Source organism: Coregonus lavaretus (assembly GCF_964263955.1).
Source record: "Coregonus lavaretus genome assembly, chromosome: 17".
NCBI lineage: Eukaryota > Metazoa > Chordata > Actinopteri > Salmoniformes > Salmonidae > Coregonus > Coregonus lavaretus.
The window spans coordinates 30,071,170-30,087,512 of record NC_140004.1 but is presented as its reverse complement, the minus strand read 5'-3'; the positions used below and the strand labels follow the sequence as shown (position 1 = coordinate 30,087,512).

Here is a 16,343-nt window from a genome sequence, read left to right as displayed (position 1 = left end):
TCCTCAGGGAGGACTGAGAGACAGACTGGTAATGGGTCTCATAGATATACTGTATGGTGAACTCGAGGACAACAGTCCTCAGGCTGCTCTGCATTCTACACACAGGCCTGGCCAACCCATGCATACACTTACACGCACGCACACACGCATGTATGAACCACACACACACACTGACTCACACACACAGAGGACCTAAAACTAGGATCCATTACAGTACAAAACAACGTGCAATGGTAGCAGCTAGCATGATAATAACTTCTCACTCATCACTTAATCAGATGATCCAGCCAGAGCCATCCCCCTGGCTTTTCCCTTTCATCCTAATCCTAATCTGGTGCCCTTCTTGTTGCCGGTGTCACACACACACACACACACACACACACACACACACACACACACACGGTGGTGTTGATCCCAGCTGTGAAAAAACAAGCTCTGATGAGATTGCCTGGATCTGGCTGTAATTGTTCAGTCCTAATCTCTGGGCCAGCACGGTGTGCATGGGATATGGGATGTGACTCACATTAGCAGGATTTCACCAAGACTCGCTTGCCCACTGACACAGCTCTCTCCCAATTGGATGGGGGAGAGAGTCAACATGTGTGTGAGTGTGAGTGTGTGTGAGTGTGTGTGAGAAACAACAACTAGGCCACAACAACAATCTTAAATGATAACAGTGGACGTACACTCTAGGGTAAATAAATAGGCCTAGACACGTAATGTATCCTGGTTGTTATAAAAATCATGAGCTCATCACTGTAATGTCTGGAGTGGTCGTTCTGAGTCTTTGTTTACTGTTTGTGTTCAGGCATAAAACAGGCTGGGTCCTACTCTATCCAAGGCAAGTTGGCCTGCAGACAGGCACCCCTCTCTCTCTCCTCCAGAAAATGGCCCCATTTTACAGAAATAGCTCTCATGCTGCATCTGTTAATGGGTCTGGTTCCTTCCCTGGGGGGACATAACATGAGCTACATGCTGCTATCTTTCATCATCCAGGGGACTGCCCTCCCCTCCTCTGGCCTCCTCCCATCCCATTCTTCACACCCACCTTCCCTCCACACCCCTACACACATCTCCCCATTCAGCCTGAGTACAGGTGCAGCACTCCCTCCGCCTACCCTCCTCCCCCTCGCCCACTCCCTCCCAGTGGGCCTGTGTTTATCTTGACTGAGAGGCTCAGGGCCCTCCCCCCTCCTCCCTCCTCTGTTCTGTCCACCATTACTGCCAAGCCTGCTGTCAGAAGTCTTGTATAGCCTGGGGGGATGTTTGTATTTGTGGAATGGAAGCATGCGGCACGGAGCCTGTAAATCCACTCTAATGAGCATGAATATTGGGTGTGGGAAGGGGAGATACGTAGGCCTTACGTTGGGTGTCCCAATACAGTTCCACATCCAGGCAAGAAAATATGCAAATATAGCAGTTCTGGTTTGTGCTCAATCAATTCAGAATCAGAAAACGTAATTGGCATGTTATAAACTGTCTTGGTGTTCATTGACATGTCAAGGATGATGGTGGACTGCACAGGGGAGAATGGTTTGTTTTTCGCCCATCCAAATGTAGTGTGAATATAGACGTAACTAACGTCTTACCTTCGGGTGTAGTGGGGGAGAAGAGTTTCTCGGATCCTACATCAGATACCTGGAAGACAAGAGGAAGGAGAAACGTTAATAGTCTGGTTAGATGGATGACCTCTGTGCAAGACAATGGTAGTTTCCATGCAAAGATGGGACACCTAGAGAACGTGACAAACTGCATTGCACTCATGACACAATGGAGGAAGGGATCGGATCCTTCAAAAACATCAGTCAAAATGGTCATGATTATAAACACACTCATTCTATTCTATTGGATCCACCAAGATGGCTAACAGGGACCTCTCTGTTGTGTCTAACATACATATTTCAAATATCTACTGTAACCATGTATATGGACACATTAAGTCTCAGGTCCAATACAGCTACTGTACCCTACATCACCCATACATATCCAACACAGTGGCTCCTTGACTTGTGTTCAATCTGCCTTGCTGAGAAGAAGCCCTTTCTCTGCACCTGACTGAGTTCCTTATCCTCACCACATCCCTCTCTCTGAGCAGAGCTGAGCTCTCTGTCCAGACAGAGACAAGGTAACATTAGGGGGCACTGTTGTGCCACCTGAAAGCCAGCCAGCCAGCCCAGTCACAGTCACAGCACAGGAGGTTGTCAGAGAGGAGAGGAGAGGAGAGGAGAGGAGAGGAGAGGAGAGGAGAGGAGAGGAGAGGAGAGGAGAGGAGAGGAGAGGAGAGGAGAGGAGAGGAGGGGAGAGGGGAGAGGAGAGGAGAGGAGAGGAGAGGAGAGGAGAGGAGAGGAGAGGAGAGGAGAGGAGAGGAGAGGAGAGGAGAGGAGAGGAGAGGAGAGGAGGGTATTGCTGTGTGGTGGCTCAGCCTCAGCAGGATCTGAGCAGGAGCAGAGAATGTACAAAGACCCTACACACAACACGACACAATGACAACTACACCAAGCTAATGCTGCTCAATGTAAAGCGTAAATGATAAATCTAGGCCACACTGTAATAATGTGTTCATAAATTACATTTTATTTCAATTTTCATATAGAATCATTACGTCTTCAAAATATGATTTCATGAGAAAATGTTACATTCAATATTTGTTTTATCCAACTCTGCATTAATCACTACTATAATTTCCATCGTTATAATAGTTCAGTTGAGAGAAGTTGTTTAAGGTCGAGTCCCTCCTGAAAGTCGGGCAAATTCAGCACTGTGAGTAAGGGCCTGAGACAAAGCGAAAAGGGAAAAAGTCATCTGACTATGAAGTGACAGCAGAGACATGTAGACTAAACACGAGTAGCTTTTTCCTCCCTGGTCAGTCATATGTGTAGATTCTGGCGAGCCTCTCCAGAAAAGAAAACAGCTTTTTATTTTAACAAAAATACACATCGAACCGGCCGGTGAGACACAGAACTTTTAAACACAGCTTTGGAGTCGTAAATCGACAAGAGACAACCTGCTAATGTGCGAGAAGGTGACAAAAGTATGCATTTAAAAGATAATATTAAAGATGCACTATGCAGAAATCGCTCCGCCATTTCTTGGTTGCTAAAATTCTAATAGTTTGTCTAATGTCAGTTTATGTGACAGAACAAGCAGTCTCTGTGCAGAGAATCATTGTACCATCTAAACTTCTGTGAAATATATTTTTCATAACCAAAACGATTGTATTTTCAGCTGGTGTACAAAACCGAAAGTAAAAGAGGCAAAAACAAAACTAAAGAACAGGAAGCATAGAAATAGAGAACATAGAACAGATTTACTGCGTCTTAGACTTGCGTTTGATGAGAATGAAAGATCTATAACTCACATTACTATGTGAATTTGGTCGGGTCGCCAAAAAGTTACATATTGTAGCTTTAACACTGAACATCTTCCTCATCCTATGATGTAAGTCTATATACACTTGGTGTAAATCACAATTTCCCCTCCTCGCCTCTTCCTCCCTGCTGGGACTTAGAAAAGCAGTTAAAACTGAGCATATGCTCTGGCCATTGGGTCCCAGTGTCCTTAACTGCCATCATTGTAATTTACGCAGCACAAACGGAACATACACTGAACAAAAATATAAACGCAATATGTAATTTGTTGGTCCCATTATTCATGACTGAAATAAAAGATCCCAGAAAAGTTTCACACGCACAAAAAGCTTATTTATCTAAAGAAATTTGCACAAATTTGTTTACATCCCTGTTAGTGAGCATTTCTCCATTGCCAAGATAATCCATCCACCTGACAGGTGTGGCATATCAAGAAGCTGATTAAACGGCATGATCATTACACGGGTGCACCTTGTTCTGGGGACAATAAAAGGCCACTCTAAAATGTGCAGTTTTGTCACAACACAATGCCACAGATGTCTCAAGTTTTGAGGGAGCCTGCAGTTGGCATGCTGACTGCAGGAATGTCCACCAGAGCTGTTGCCAGAGAATGTCATTTTCATTTAGCCTCCAACGTCGTTTTAGAGAATTTGGCAGTACATCCAACCGGCCTCACAACCGCAGACCACGTGTAACCACACCAGCCCAGGACCTGCACATCCGGCTTCTTCACCTGCAGGATCGTCTGAGACCAGCCACCCAGACAGCTGATGAAACTGAGGAGTATTTCTGTCTGTAATAAAGCCCTTTTGTGGGGAATAACTCATTCTGACTGGCTGGGCCTGGCTCCCCAGTGGGTGGGCCTGGCTCCCCAGTGGGTGGGCCTGGCCCCCAAGTGGTTGGGCCTACGCCCTCCCAGGCCCACCCATGGCTGCACAACTACCCATTCATGTGAAATCCATAGATTAGGGCCTTTTTTTTTTTTGACTGATTTCCTTGTATGAACTGTAACTCAGTAAAATCATTGAAATTGTTGCATGTTGCGTTTATATTTTTGTTCAGTATATGTAAAGCACTGCTAGTGAATCAGAGAGAGAGAAAGAGAGGGAGAGAGAGACCTTCCTCTAAAACCTCCCAATCTAGATACTGTTACTGCCTTTACTGAGCACTAGACTAGAGACACCCTCTCCTCTAATACCAACTATAACAACGCTCCTCCAGCCTACAAAGTGCTCTTATAACTAACGCTTTAACTTCCACTCAAGGTATGGTACTGTATGGGTACGGTGCACTTTCAGTGGAAGGAAGAGATAGAAGTGAATGCTTAGTTTCAGTAGCAGTGTTGTGGTGATCCATTCCACCCTGTTTGTGAAGAGGAGAGGAAAGGAGAGAAAGAGTGTTCTGCATTGCTCTCCTCCATTCTCCCAGAACCAGGCAGCTACAACACTATGCTCTTTGTTAGCTAGCACTCCACATTAAACGCTCCAGTACCAAGCTTCGCCGCCCGCCCGCCCGCCCGCCTGCCTGAATCACTGGCTACCCTGGAGGGCCTGTGTGAACATATGGCTCAGGAGAAATGAAGCTTGTCAAGTGGACACAGGCGCTGGGTCGGGTCTGGGTGCTGGGAGTGGCACACAGTGTCATGAAAACTAAATGGTTAGGTCATACTCTAAACAACTATAACAACCGTCTTGAACAAAGATGAAGAAAACAAAACAACAGAAACTGCCATGTCTTATAACATATTAAGACCTCTGTATCCGTATGTGTTCAGTAAGGGCCAATTATGTTGCTGCCTAGTTGTTTTTCTATTCCAACAAACGTAGCAGTTTCAACAACCAATGTTTACGTTTAATGCTCTGTTTTGTATCCACCAACTCCACATGAGTCAGTCATATAATTCACAATTACAAGGCCAACTTACAAAGGCAGTTCTTAAAAAGGCATGTGAAAACAAGGCATGTTTTTGGCATAAAAAATGTTTATACTTCTGAACTTCTGGGCTAGCTTGCTCAAGTTTACATTTTTTGAGAGGGCTGTTCTGTTGGCTGTCTCTGCGCCTGTGGTTGTGGTGTGCAGAGGTCATGTATAACAAATTCTTCACACTCTCTTTGTTGAGGGGGAGCCCTGGCCATCATTAAAAAACAGACAGGGAATGAAAGAGGAGAAGGAGAGGAGAGGAGAGGACAGGGAGCACCAACCAAAGGCCAGGTTTTCCAAAGGAAACAAGGAAATCTAACCATTTCAAAACTAAGGAAATTCAAGCCACATTGCTGGGAGCCAAAAGCCCTTGGACTGGGCAGCAGGAAGCCTGACCTTTGCTATTTGAGCCTGATGCTTTGGGGCCTGGCCTTCTCTCAGGAGAGCCTTCAGCAGGCCTCAGCTTTCCTTCCTTATTTTATTCATTAGCCATGCTTTATGATTCAGCTTCCTCTGAGCCACACAAGGGCTCCGTGAGAAAACACGCTGTCTGTCTGCCTGCCTGCCTGCCTGCCGGAGAGAAAAAAGAGAGAAAGAGAGACGGAGGGAGGGAGACAGCAGCTGTGAAATCCTCCTGTTTCCTCGCCAGGCCCGGCGCAGGGGGAGAGAGAGAGAGAGGGAACGAGGCGGGTAGGCGGTGGAGGGGGGTAGGGGTGTGAAATCCCACCAACAGAGTGTTAACTCCCCAAAGAGCCACACGCAGCACCATAATTCCGAGATTTAGGCAATGCCAAATTACAAATTACACCACTGTTTGTTTTAAAAAGTCCCTCAACTTCCCAGAACACGTCTGACTTATTGGCTGCACAAATCTCTTGAAAATACAGCACAAATAGAGAGGGAGAGAGGTAGAAAGAGAGACGGGGAGAGAAAACCACTACCCAGCATTTAGTGAGACATTTAGTGTAGTGGGGCATTAATGTTTGCTGTCACTGCATAGAAATATGACAAATCGTTAGCCATTTGAAATGTCCACATCAAATTCCACCAAATTCTGCACAAAGAAGCCAAATGAGCTCTAGCTCTGCAGCAGGCTGGGTAGCGAGGTAATCAACAGAATGACTTTCAGCCATGAATTAATGAAAGGCATTGATCAGTTAAGGATGTGATTTCAAAAAGACAGGAAGGTCAGCAATTACCCACAGTCAATTAACCTCATTTAGTAAATACTGCTGAGAGACCAATATCCCAGTGCTTTATATCAAACGATCTGTCCGGGCGCAGCCGTACCTTTGATCTAAAGCTCGTATTGCATGCTTTGCATTCCTGAACACTGAGCTAGATATTTCCAAATGGAGGAGGAGGAGGGGGAGGAGGAGGGGGTGGGGATATAATGTGTGGTGGTTATGGAGGAACAAGACAAAACCATAACAAAATGCCAAATAGAAACCCAAGCGGAAACCCTATTCCCAGTCCCTGTCAAAATAATCTCTGGATACATTTTGTACAGAATAAAACTGCAAAATCGTTTGACTGTTTAACTGAAGAAGATTAAAAACAAGCAATGCTGTAGCTGTGTTATTCTGTTGTGGTTCCAAACCCACAAACATTCACATCCGCCTGTTTGTATTTTAGTCATTTAGCAGATGCTCTTATCCACAATGACTATCCAACTAATCCCTTTGGGAAGCATGTAACAAAACAAAGACCCATTGACCACCAATGACCAGCTATGGCCAATAATACTCCATCCAAGGGCATGCAGTGGGTTTAGCTGACAAAGGCAGGGGAACAAACCTACTGTATTTCATCCATGGGTCGATAGTGATCATGGCTTATTGCCTCTACTCTACCTTGGAGCCTGAAGTCTGGATTCTGCATCCTACACAAAGCCAATCATGATGCATTATATTCCCTGTAGTGCTGTAAATGGGTTGTGTTTGATGCATGAACCATTCAGCCATACGTCCTCCAACATCCCCCTGCATGCCTCCCATGGTACAAGACCTACCACCATCCATCCATGGGGATGGGAGAGGAGAGGGAAGGAGAGGCAGGGAGGGTATGTTACTACAGGGATGTTCTGTCTGGACTAACACCAGGGAGGGCACTGCACTGGGCGGCCATGACATGATGCAACACTGCACTTCACAGAGCAGCCAGAGAGGGAGAGAGAGCAGAGGGAAAAAGAGAGAGACCCCAGCGGGGGGTGACTCAGAAGGGGCAAGCTGGCTGGCACAGAAAACCAAGCTCTCAATTACCCACCTCCCACCTCCCCTCTCACCACCACACACTGTGTTAATTTGCTGCCCGGGTCGGTGTTTCATCACTGTCACCCTGCTCTGACAGCTCCTTTCCTCCTCCTCTCCTCCACTGTCACCCAGCGGCCCACACCCCTCCATCCTCCTCCACCCACCCTCATTCATCCTCCTTACAGCTCTTCTGCCATTAAGAGCTGGGACCGGGTCCAAAGCTGCCATTTACGTAACAATCATGTCAGGGTAGCCACTGCTTTGATAAATATTTTCATCCGTACCCACTCAGGCCCTGAAATACAATCACCCTCTAACCCCAACCCACTTTTTTTTCTTGCTTGCTCGTTGTTTTTGCCTATCTGGGCCTGAATTCAAGTGTCTCTGAGTAAGAGTGCTGGTTTAGGATCATTTTTACCTTTTAGAATATAATGATTAATATTACATGTACAGGGGGGACCTGATCCTAGATCAGCATTTGTATTTTGAGACGTTTGATCCATAGGGCCCCTGAGTGTCTAGTAGCAGGAGAAACCGAGATGTCAGGCGGTGGGTCTTGTGATACAGCAGCTAACGGGAGGGTGGATCTGAGACTGCTGTGGCTGTTGCTGTGTTCAGCCATGCATATTTGGCCTGGCTGCCTGAATGGCACAGCAAATGAATGATCTCCCTCCTCAGCTCTGCGCTCGTTTGTCCTTATTTTACTCCACCTATGATCCACAAACTTAATGATCTCCCGAGTGGTCGTTTATCATAAGATGGAGAGCATTTCCCCCACACTGTCAGGCAGATAGGCAGGGTTAGCAGGGATGGAGGGGGAGGGCTGGAGGTAGGGAGGTAGGACACCCCACCAGTCAGAACAGGTGTGGGACAGCAAGATTACAGACACCTCCCCACATACACACCCAGAGGTGTTGAGAAGACAGAGACAAACTCCCACATGCCTGTCAACCAGAAACCATTAGATACAGTGAGGGAAAAAAGTATTTGATCCCCTGCTGATTTTGTACGTTTGCCCACTGACAAAGAAATGATCAGTCTATAATTTTAATGGTAGGTTTATTTGAACAGTGAGAGACAGAATAACAAAAAAATCCAGAAAAACACATGTCAAAAATGTTATAAATTGATTTGCATTTTAATGAGGGAAATAAGTATTTGACCCCCTCTCAATCAGAAAGATTTCTGGCTCCCAGGTGTCTTTTATACAGGTAACGAGCTGAGATTAGGAGCACACTCTTAAAGGGAGTGCTCCTAATCTCAGCTTGTTACCTGTATAAAAGACACCTGTCCACAGAAGCAATCAATCAATCAGATTCCAAACTCTCCACCATGGCCAAGACCAAAGAGCTCTCCAAGGATGTCAGAGACAAGATTATAGACCTACACAAGGCTGGAATGGGCTACAAGACCATCGCCAAGCAGCTTGGTGAGAAGGTGACAACAGTTGGTGCGATTATTCGCAAATGGAAGAAACACAAAATAACTGTCAATCTCCCTCTGCCTGGGGCTCCATGCAAGTTCTCACTTCTTGGAGTTGCAATGATCATGAGACCGGTGAGGAATCAGCCCAGAACTACACGGGAGGATCTTGTCAATGATCTCAAGGCAGCTGGGACCATAGTCACCAAGAAAACAATTGGTAACACACTACGCTGTGAAGGACTGAAATCCTGCAGCGCCCGCAAGGTCCCCCTGCTCAAGAAAACACATATACAGGCCCGTCTGTAGTTTGCCAATGAACATCTGAATGATTCTGAGGAGAACTGGGTGAAAGTGTTGTGGTCAGATGACACCAAAATGGAGCTCTTTCAACTAAACTCGCCGTGTTTGGAGGAGGAGGAATGCTGCCTATGACCCCAAGAACACCATCCCCACCGTCAAACATGGAGGTGGAAACATTATGCTTTGGGGGTGTTTTTCTGCTAAGGGGACAGGACAACTTCACTGCATCAAAGGACGATGGACGGCGCCATGTACCGTCAAATCTTGGGTGAGAACCTCCTTCCCTCAGCCAGGGCATTGAAAATGGGTTGTGGATGGGTATTCCAGCATGACAATGACCCAAAACACACGGCCAAGGCAACAAAGGAGTGGCTCAAGAAGAAGCACATTAAGGTCCTGGAGTGGCCTAGCCAGTCTCCAGACCTTAATCCCATAGAAAATCTGTGGAGGGAGCTGAAGGTTCGAGTTGCCAAACGTCAGCCTCGAAACCTTAATGACTTGGAGAAGATCTGCAAAGAGGAGTGGGACAAAATCCCTCCTGAGATGTGTGCAAACCTGGTGGCCAACTACAAGAAACGTCTGACCTCTGTGATTGCCAACAAGGGTTTTGCCACCAAGTACTAAGTCATGTTTTGCAGAGGTGTCAAATACTTATTTTCCTCATTAAAATGCAAATCAATTTATAACATTTTTGACATGCGTTTTTCTGGATTTTTTGTTGTTGTTATTCTGTCTCTCACTGTTCAAATAAACCTACCATTAAAATTATAGACTGATCATGTCTTTGTCAGTGGGCAAACGTACAAAATCAGCAGGGGATCAAATACTTTTTTCCCTCACTGTATAGCCTCCCTGACCTAGAGCATCATTAACATTGTAATGTAAACATTCCACCGAGTGACCATGCAAAATGGAGTCCCCCCCCCCCCCCCCACCCCCCACCCCACCCACACACACAGCACAGCTCTTTGTATTTAGCCCCCAGCGCCATTTTCACTGCCAGCCATGGTGTGTGTGTGTGTGTGAAGGGGGGGGGGGGGAGACGACTCCATGGCATTGCTTTCCCTAGCAACAGCAGCGGGTAAGTAAATGCAGAGAGAGAAAGAGGGGCTTGAGCTTTGTGTGAAATATGACCCTGCGTCTCAGTTACCACTATCCCTTCTCCCTTCTCCACCCCCACCCCCACCCCCCTCACCCCACCCCTATCCTCCCTTCCCGCTGTTGAGGAGCAGTTGCTAGCCCTTATCATGGCCGCCTGTCGGTTTAGTATAAAATTAGCAGTCTATCAGGGGAGTGCAGGGACCAGTTTCATCAGCAGGAGAAAGGCAGAGGCACGCATTGCATTAAAGCCCCATGCAGCCAGAGACAGGCAGGGTCACAAATCATAGAGGCAGCAGCCCCCTGGGGCCGCCACTCGGGCCGCAGTAACCAGATAAGGAGAAATGAGGAAAACGGACATGACATATTTCACAGGACTCGCCCCAGACCCATTCTGCTACCTGGAGGGGGAGAGAGGGAGAAAGAGGGGGTGACAAATGAAAACCTCAACCCAGGGAAGAAGAGAAGAAGAAGGACTGAGGGAAAGTGAAAAAATAATAAAAAAGAAAGCAAGAAGATTTGAAAAGGCAGGAAATGACAAAGTCAAAGGTGCCTAAATCAGATTACTGGATAAATTCCCGGTGAATTAGGGAACTGGGACGAGCTATCAGTGCCAGTTAAGTGAACCTGTGCATTGATATTCCTGTTTCACATTTCAACAGAGATAAACCGCTGAGAACGGCTTTCATTAAACAGCATAATGCACCGAGCCACATGCTAAATTGGCCTAATAAAGGAAAGACAGACAAAATCATCTAAGCTATCACTATCCATTTAACTCAATTAGCCCCATGCTGAATCTGAACCTAAAACCTGCAGATAATAAAATGAGGATAATATGTGGCTAGCTAGGCTAACTCCTCCCTGTCTACATAGCCTGGCAGGAGGGCATGGAGGAGGGAGATATAGCCTAGTAGGAGGGCATGGAGAGGGAGATATAGCTTGGTAGGAGGGAGATATAGCCTGGGAGGAGGGGATGAAGGAGGGAGGAGATGGTAGGGAGATATAGGCTGGTAGGAGACGGTAGGGAGATATAGCCTGGTAGGAGACGGTAGGGAGATATAGCCTGGTAGGAGACGGTAGGGAGATATAGCCTGGTAGGAGACGGTAGGGAGATATAGCCTGGTAGGAGATGGTAGGGAGATATAGCCTGGTAGGAGACGGTAGGGAGATAAACGCCTGGTAGGAGACGGTAGGGAGATATAGTTTACATCCCAGATGGCACCCTTTTCCGTACATAGTGCACTATATGTACTTTTCACTAGAGCCCTATGGTTCCCATCTGGGGCGCAACCATAGCCTGGCTCCCAGTGAGGAGGGAGATCTAACCAGCTCACTACAGCTCAGTTCAGAATGGTTTGTTGGGCCACAGCCCTCCACGGCCCTCCTCCTCCTCCTCCTCTCCTGCTCCTTAATGTCAGAATGTGTGTGTGAGATAAGGACCAGGTAATCTCTCTGTGGAATCAGGGCTGTTCTTTATTACTCCCAGGGCAAATAGGGATCAGAGGGCTGCCTGCCTGTGCCTCTCTCTCTCTCTACTGACTGACTGACTAACTGGCAGCTGAGACCAGAGATAGAAAGACCAGGGAGACGGCCATTATGGTCAAGGCTCCATGATCTCTGATTGGTTGGTTGACAGCCTTGACCAATCCCTCCTCTTCCTCCTGTGTGGTTGTTATAGGACAGTCTTCCTAATCTCCTATGATCACATCCTTTTGTTTGGTCCCTTTACCCAGTCCTGACAATAATTCAGTCTCAGGTATATAACAACAACCTTCTTCATCTGTATTTTAGACCACCATTGTTTCTCTGAGAATCATCACACTATGGATGCATTGTTCCTATAGAAAGGATCAAGGTACCTCAGGATATGTTATAATAATCCACCACTGCTGCAGTGGAGCTCCATCACCAACCACCATCCTAACAGAGACACACATTACACCCCTCTGTGACATGAGCTGTGACCCAAATGGCTCCCTATTACCAATTTAGTGAACTACTTTAGTGCCCATAGGGCTCTGGTCAAATGTAGTGCACTGCATAGGCAATAGGGTGCCATTTGGGACGAAAGTATGATCACCCTGTGGTGCAGAGATGAGAGCTGGAGGCAATGTGGTTGGTAGGCAAACCACCTCTCCTCTTACTGCAGCTTGTTAGAGGAAAGTGGCTTAAAGCGCCGCTCAATAGAACTCTGTTCACCTTGTTTCCCTTCCAACCGGAACAATGTCTAGGTGAGTCATCTAGTGAGCCTACCTCAGGCTATTAACTAAGTTACATTCCTCCTCCTCCTCATCTTAAGGCCACACTAACCGTAGCAGCTTAAGCTTTGAATTCGGCTAAAAGGGAAACCTCAGATCCTTTGAATGTTTAAATAATGCATTGATAACAAGGCATTGTGACCCTCCTCCTCTTTTCCCCTCCAACCCACACAGTGTATTTCCACCAACCCAGGGAGGCCGTCTCACTAGGGGAAGAAAAGGCCTGTCTGACACCACATTTACAGTGTGGTCGCCTGTGGTATGCTCCATCAAGCACTGAGGAAGGCTTTAATGGGGTAGGGTGGAATGGGATGGGGGCCCCTGGGCTCCATGGGAGCCAAAGCTCCACACACCTAGCCTGAGCACCCATTCTGTACATTTACTGGTACACACATCCTAGACTACTAATTGATTAATACAATTTATTATATAATTAAAATACATATCCTACAACCAGAAACATGAAAGGATTAGCAGTACATACATTAATAAAGCAATAATACACAAGAGGATATATTTTACTGTGATTTTTGGCACGTTGTGATGCGACGCTAGGTAGGAGACTTTAGCAGAGTCTTGAACTTAACGTGTTAGGAGACTACAGTAGTGCAGTGGTATCAGGACACTACAGTAGTGCAGTGGTTTCAGGACACTACAGTAGTGCAGTGGTATCAGGAAACTACAGTAGTGCAGTGGTATCAGGACACTACAGTAGTGCAGTGGTATCAGGACACTACAGTAGTGCAGTGGTTTCAGGACACTACAGTAGTGCAGTGGTATCAGGACACTACAGTAGTGTAGTGGTTTCAGGACACTACAGTAGTGCAGTGGTATCAGGACACTACAGTAGTGCAGTGGTATCAGGACACTACAGTAGTGCAGTGGTATCAGGACACTACAGTAGTGCAGTGGATTCAGGACACTACAGTGGTTTCAGGACACTACAGTAGTGCAGTGGTATCAGGAAACTACAGTAGTGCAGTGGTATCAGGACACTACAGTAGTGCAGTGGTATCAGGACACTACAGTAGTGCAGTGGTATCAGGACACTACAGTAGTGCAGTGGTATCAGGACTCTACAGTAGTGCAGTGGTATCAGGACACTACAGTAGTGCAGTGGTATCAGGACACTACAGTAGTGCAGTGGTATCAGGACTCTACAGTAGTGCAGTGGTATCAGGACACTACAGTAGTGCAGTGGTTTCAGGACACTACAGTAGTGCAGTGGTTTCAGGACACTACAGTAGTGCAGTGGTATCAGGACACTACAGTAGTGCAGTGGTATCTCACTATAATAGTAGTAGTGTTGTCATGATACCAGAATTTTTACTTCGATACTGATACCAGATTTGTAAAAAAAGAAGGCATTTAAGTCACAGAATTGCACTTGATCAATACAGATAAACTACTGCTCTGTTCAATTTTTGTGCATCTTTTGAGTTTGTCATGACATTTAAAAAAACACGTCAACATTTTTCAGAGACAGCCATGTATACATTAATAAATCAATCATACAATCAATTTGACTTTGTTTTTACCAATCTAACTACATAACAACATAATGAATACATTTTAGGTGGCAATCAGCTTTGAAATCAGCATATTTTGCATTATGGTTTGCTACTAGGGTAGTGAATTGATGTTAGTTCAGCTGTAAACTAGCAAGGAAAGTTAGCCTACAAAGCTGGAAGCTACCGGTATCTTCTTGCATTGTAAAGTGTTCTAGCCTGTATGGACATTGTTTTGCGAACAGTAATTACATTTACATTTACATTTTAGTCATTTAGCAGACGCTCTTATCCAGAGCAACTTACAGTTAGTGAGTGCATACATTTTTCATACTAATTAACAGTTAAAACATTCCTACATGTCGTGTCGCATTATTCAAGTGTGTTAACTTCTGTGCAGCTTGAGTGGGGAGCTAACAGGATGCAGCTCATACTCCTAGTGCAGGCTATGTGGAGCAGGCACAGTGCGCTCGCGCTATAAGGGGGGCATCGGCTGCGCTGATAGACAGACGTGATCCATGAGACACATTTGACACACCCTGTCAGCATGGCTCTACACTCTCTCACATGGGGTTGGTGTTTCTGGGGAGTAACATTAACAGCATCTCCAGCCCAGGATCCTGCTTATATGTCAGCCACCGGTGTGAAAGTAGGAAAGGCTCTCACAGGATCAATACAGTCACTTGTATGCCGGCCGGCGGAGAGAGGGAGGCAAAGTGGAGGAGGGGGGAGGGGAGTGGAAAACTGGAGGGCAGGAACTGGCAACCCCGGCCAACACTTCCACCTTGGCCGCCCCCTTACCCCCCTCCACTTCCCACCCCCATGCACAAACAGAAATGGTATGCACAATATAAAGGAGGCTCAGACCTAAGCCCCTGTTCATGTTAGAAAGGGACACGGCACGATAAGTGGAATTTACTTTTAAAGTGGACACGGGCCTCAGGTTACTGGCATCTGAAACCCAAACCTCTCTGGGAGGCCTCGTGCCCAGGCCAGGCAGGACACCCAATGCCCAGGATAGGCAGGACACCCAACACCCAGGCAGCCCTTTAGAAATACTTCTCCCATCCACTCAGCTGTGGAGGGAGAATGAAGGAAGGATGGAGGGAGAGAGGGGAGCAGGGCTCAGCACACCTTTATGTTGCTTCATTACACCTCCATGTTTATGATGGGAGAGACTTCCACCATCGCCAAACACGGTAACACGTCTACAGCGTTGGCGGAGGAGGAAGAGAACGGGCGAGCGGCGTGTTTCTGGGTTTGCGGTCAGTCAGGTACTCAGTGGTTGATGGACGTCAGCTGGTGACAAGAAGGTGGAGGGGGGGGGTCAGGGTCCTAACTCCTGGGGGGTAATCCAATAAGAAATGGCAGCCCAGCAACTGTGCTTGGACCCCTGTGGCGTTAGAGACATGCATCCTTTATTTAGAGCATGGCATAGCTTTTTATTGATGCTTTTATTCTACTCGTGACAGCATGACATGACACAACCAGGGCCCAGGCATGTCAGAGACATGGTTTATGAGGGGAATACTAGGGTAGACATTAGGCAAGGGTTGGCTCCCAAATGGCACCCTATTCCCTGTTTAGTGCACTACTTTTGACCAGGTCCCATGGGGCTCTGTTGAAATGTAGTGCACTATATAGGGAATAGGGTGCCATTTGGTATGCAGCCAGAGCGTTGTTGGCCAGGCTGGCTAAGTAACACACGTCCCATTCCTCTCCCACAAGGTACTGCATTGTGCTATTGCTCCTGTCATTGGCTCACTCCAGATGTGTGACTTACAAGGGTTTGAAATGTATAAATACCCAAGGAGGCACGTCACTGTGAATAGCTGGAGCTTTGCTCTTTGGTGTTGAGCTAACCGTGACTAACCGTGTGCTTCTATCGACAGACCAGGGAGTCCAGGGATGTTTCTCGCCGGGCCGTTTCTCACCAATGCGACAACTGCAGAGACCTTGTGAGAGAGCTTATGATTCAGACTTTCACACTTACTGTGTAACCTCACCCTGGTTCCTGGCTGGCATGCCCACAGTCAGTACCACACACCTGACCTTGTGACAAACCACAGGGGGTCCCAGTGGGGTTTCAGTTACACAGCACTCATTGACACATGCTAAATGAGAATCAATGATGCACTTAACAACATAAAGACACATATAATTACATCCACTGTCTGCTGATATAGCAGCATGTACAATCAATAATTAGTT

At 46.7% G+C, this 16,343-nt stretch overlaps 1 pseudogene across 1 annotated transcript in view; it reads right to left on the bottom strand.

The window, feature by feature from the left end:
* The window catches only part of LOC311145205 (autism susceptibility gene 2 protein-like), a 119,411-nt pseudogene that overhangs the window by 40,094 nt on the left and 62,974 nt on the right, over positions 1–16,343 (bottom strand). Inside the window, exon 2 of the transcript XR_014615577.1 lies at positions 1,590–1,638. The product of XR_014615577.1 is annotated as an autism susceptibility gene 2 protein-like (transcript). The remainder of the gene's footprint in view (positions 1–1,589; positions 1,639–16,343) is intronic.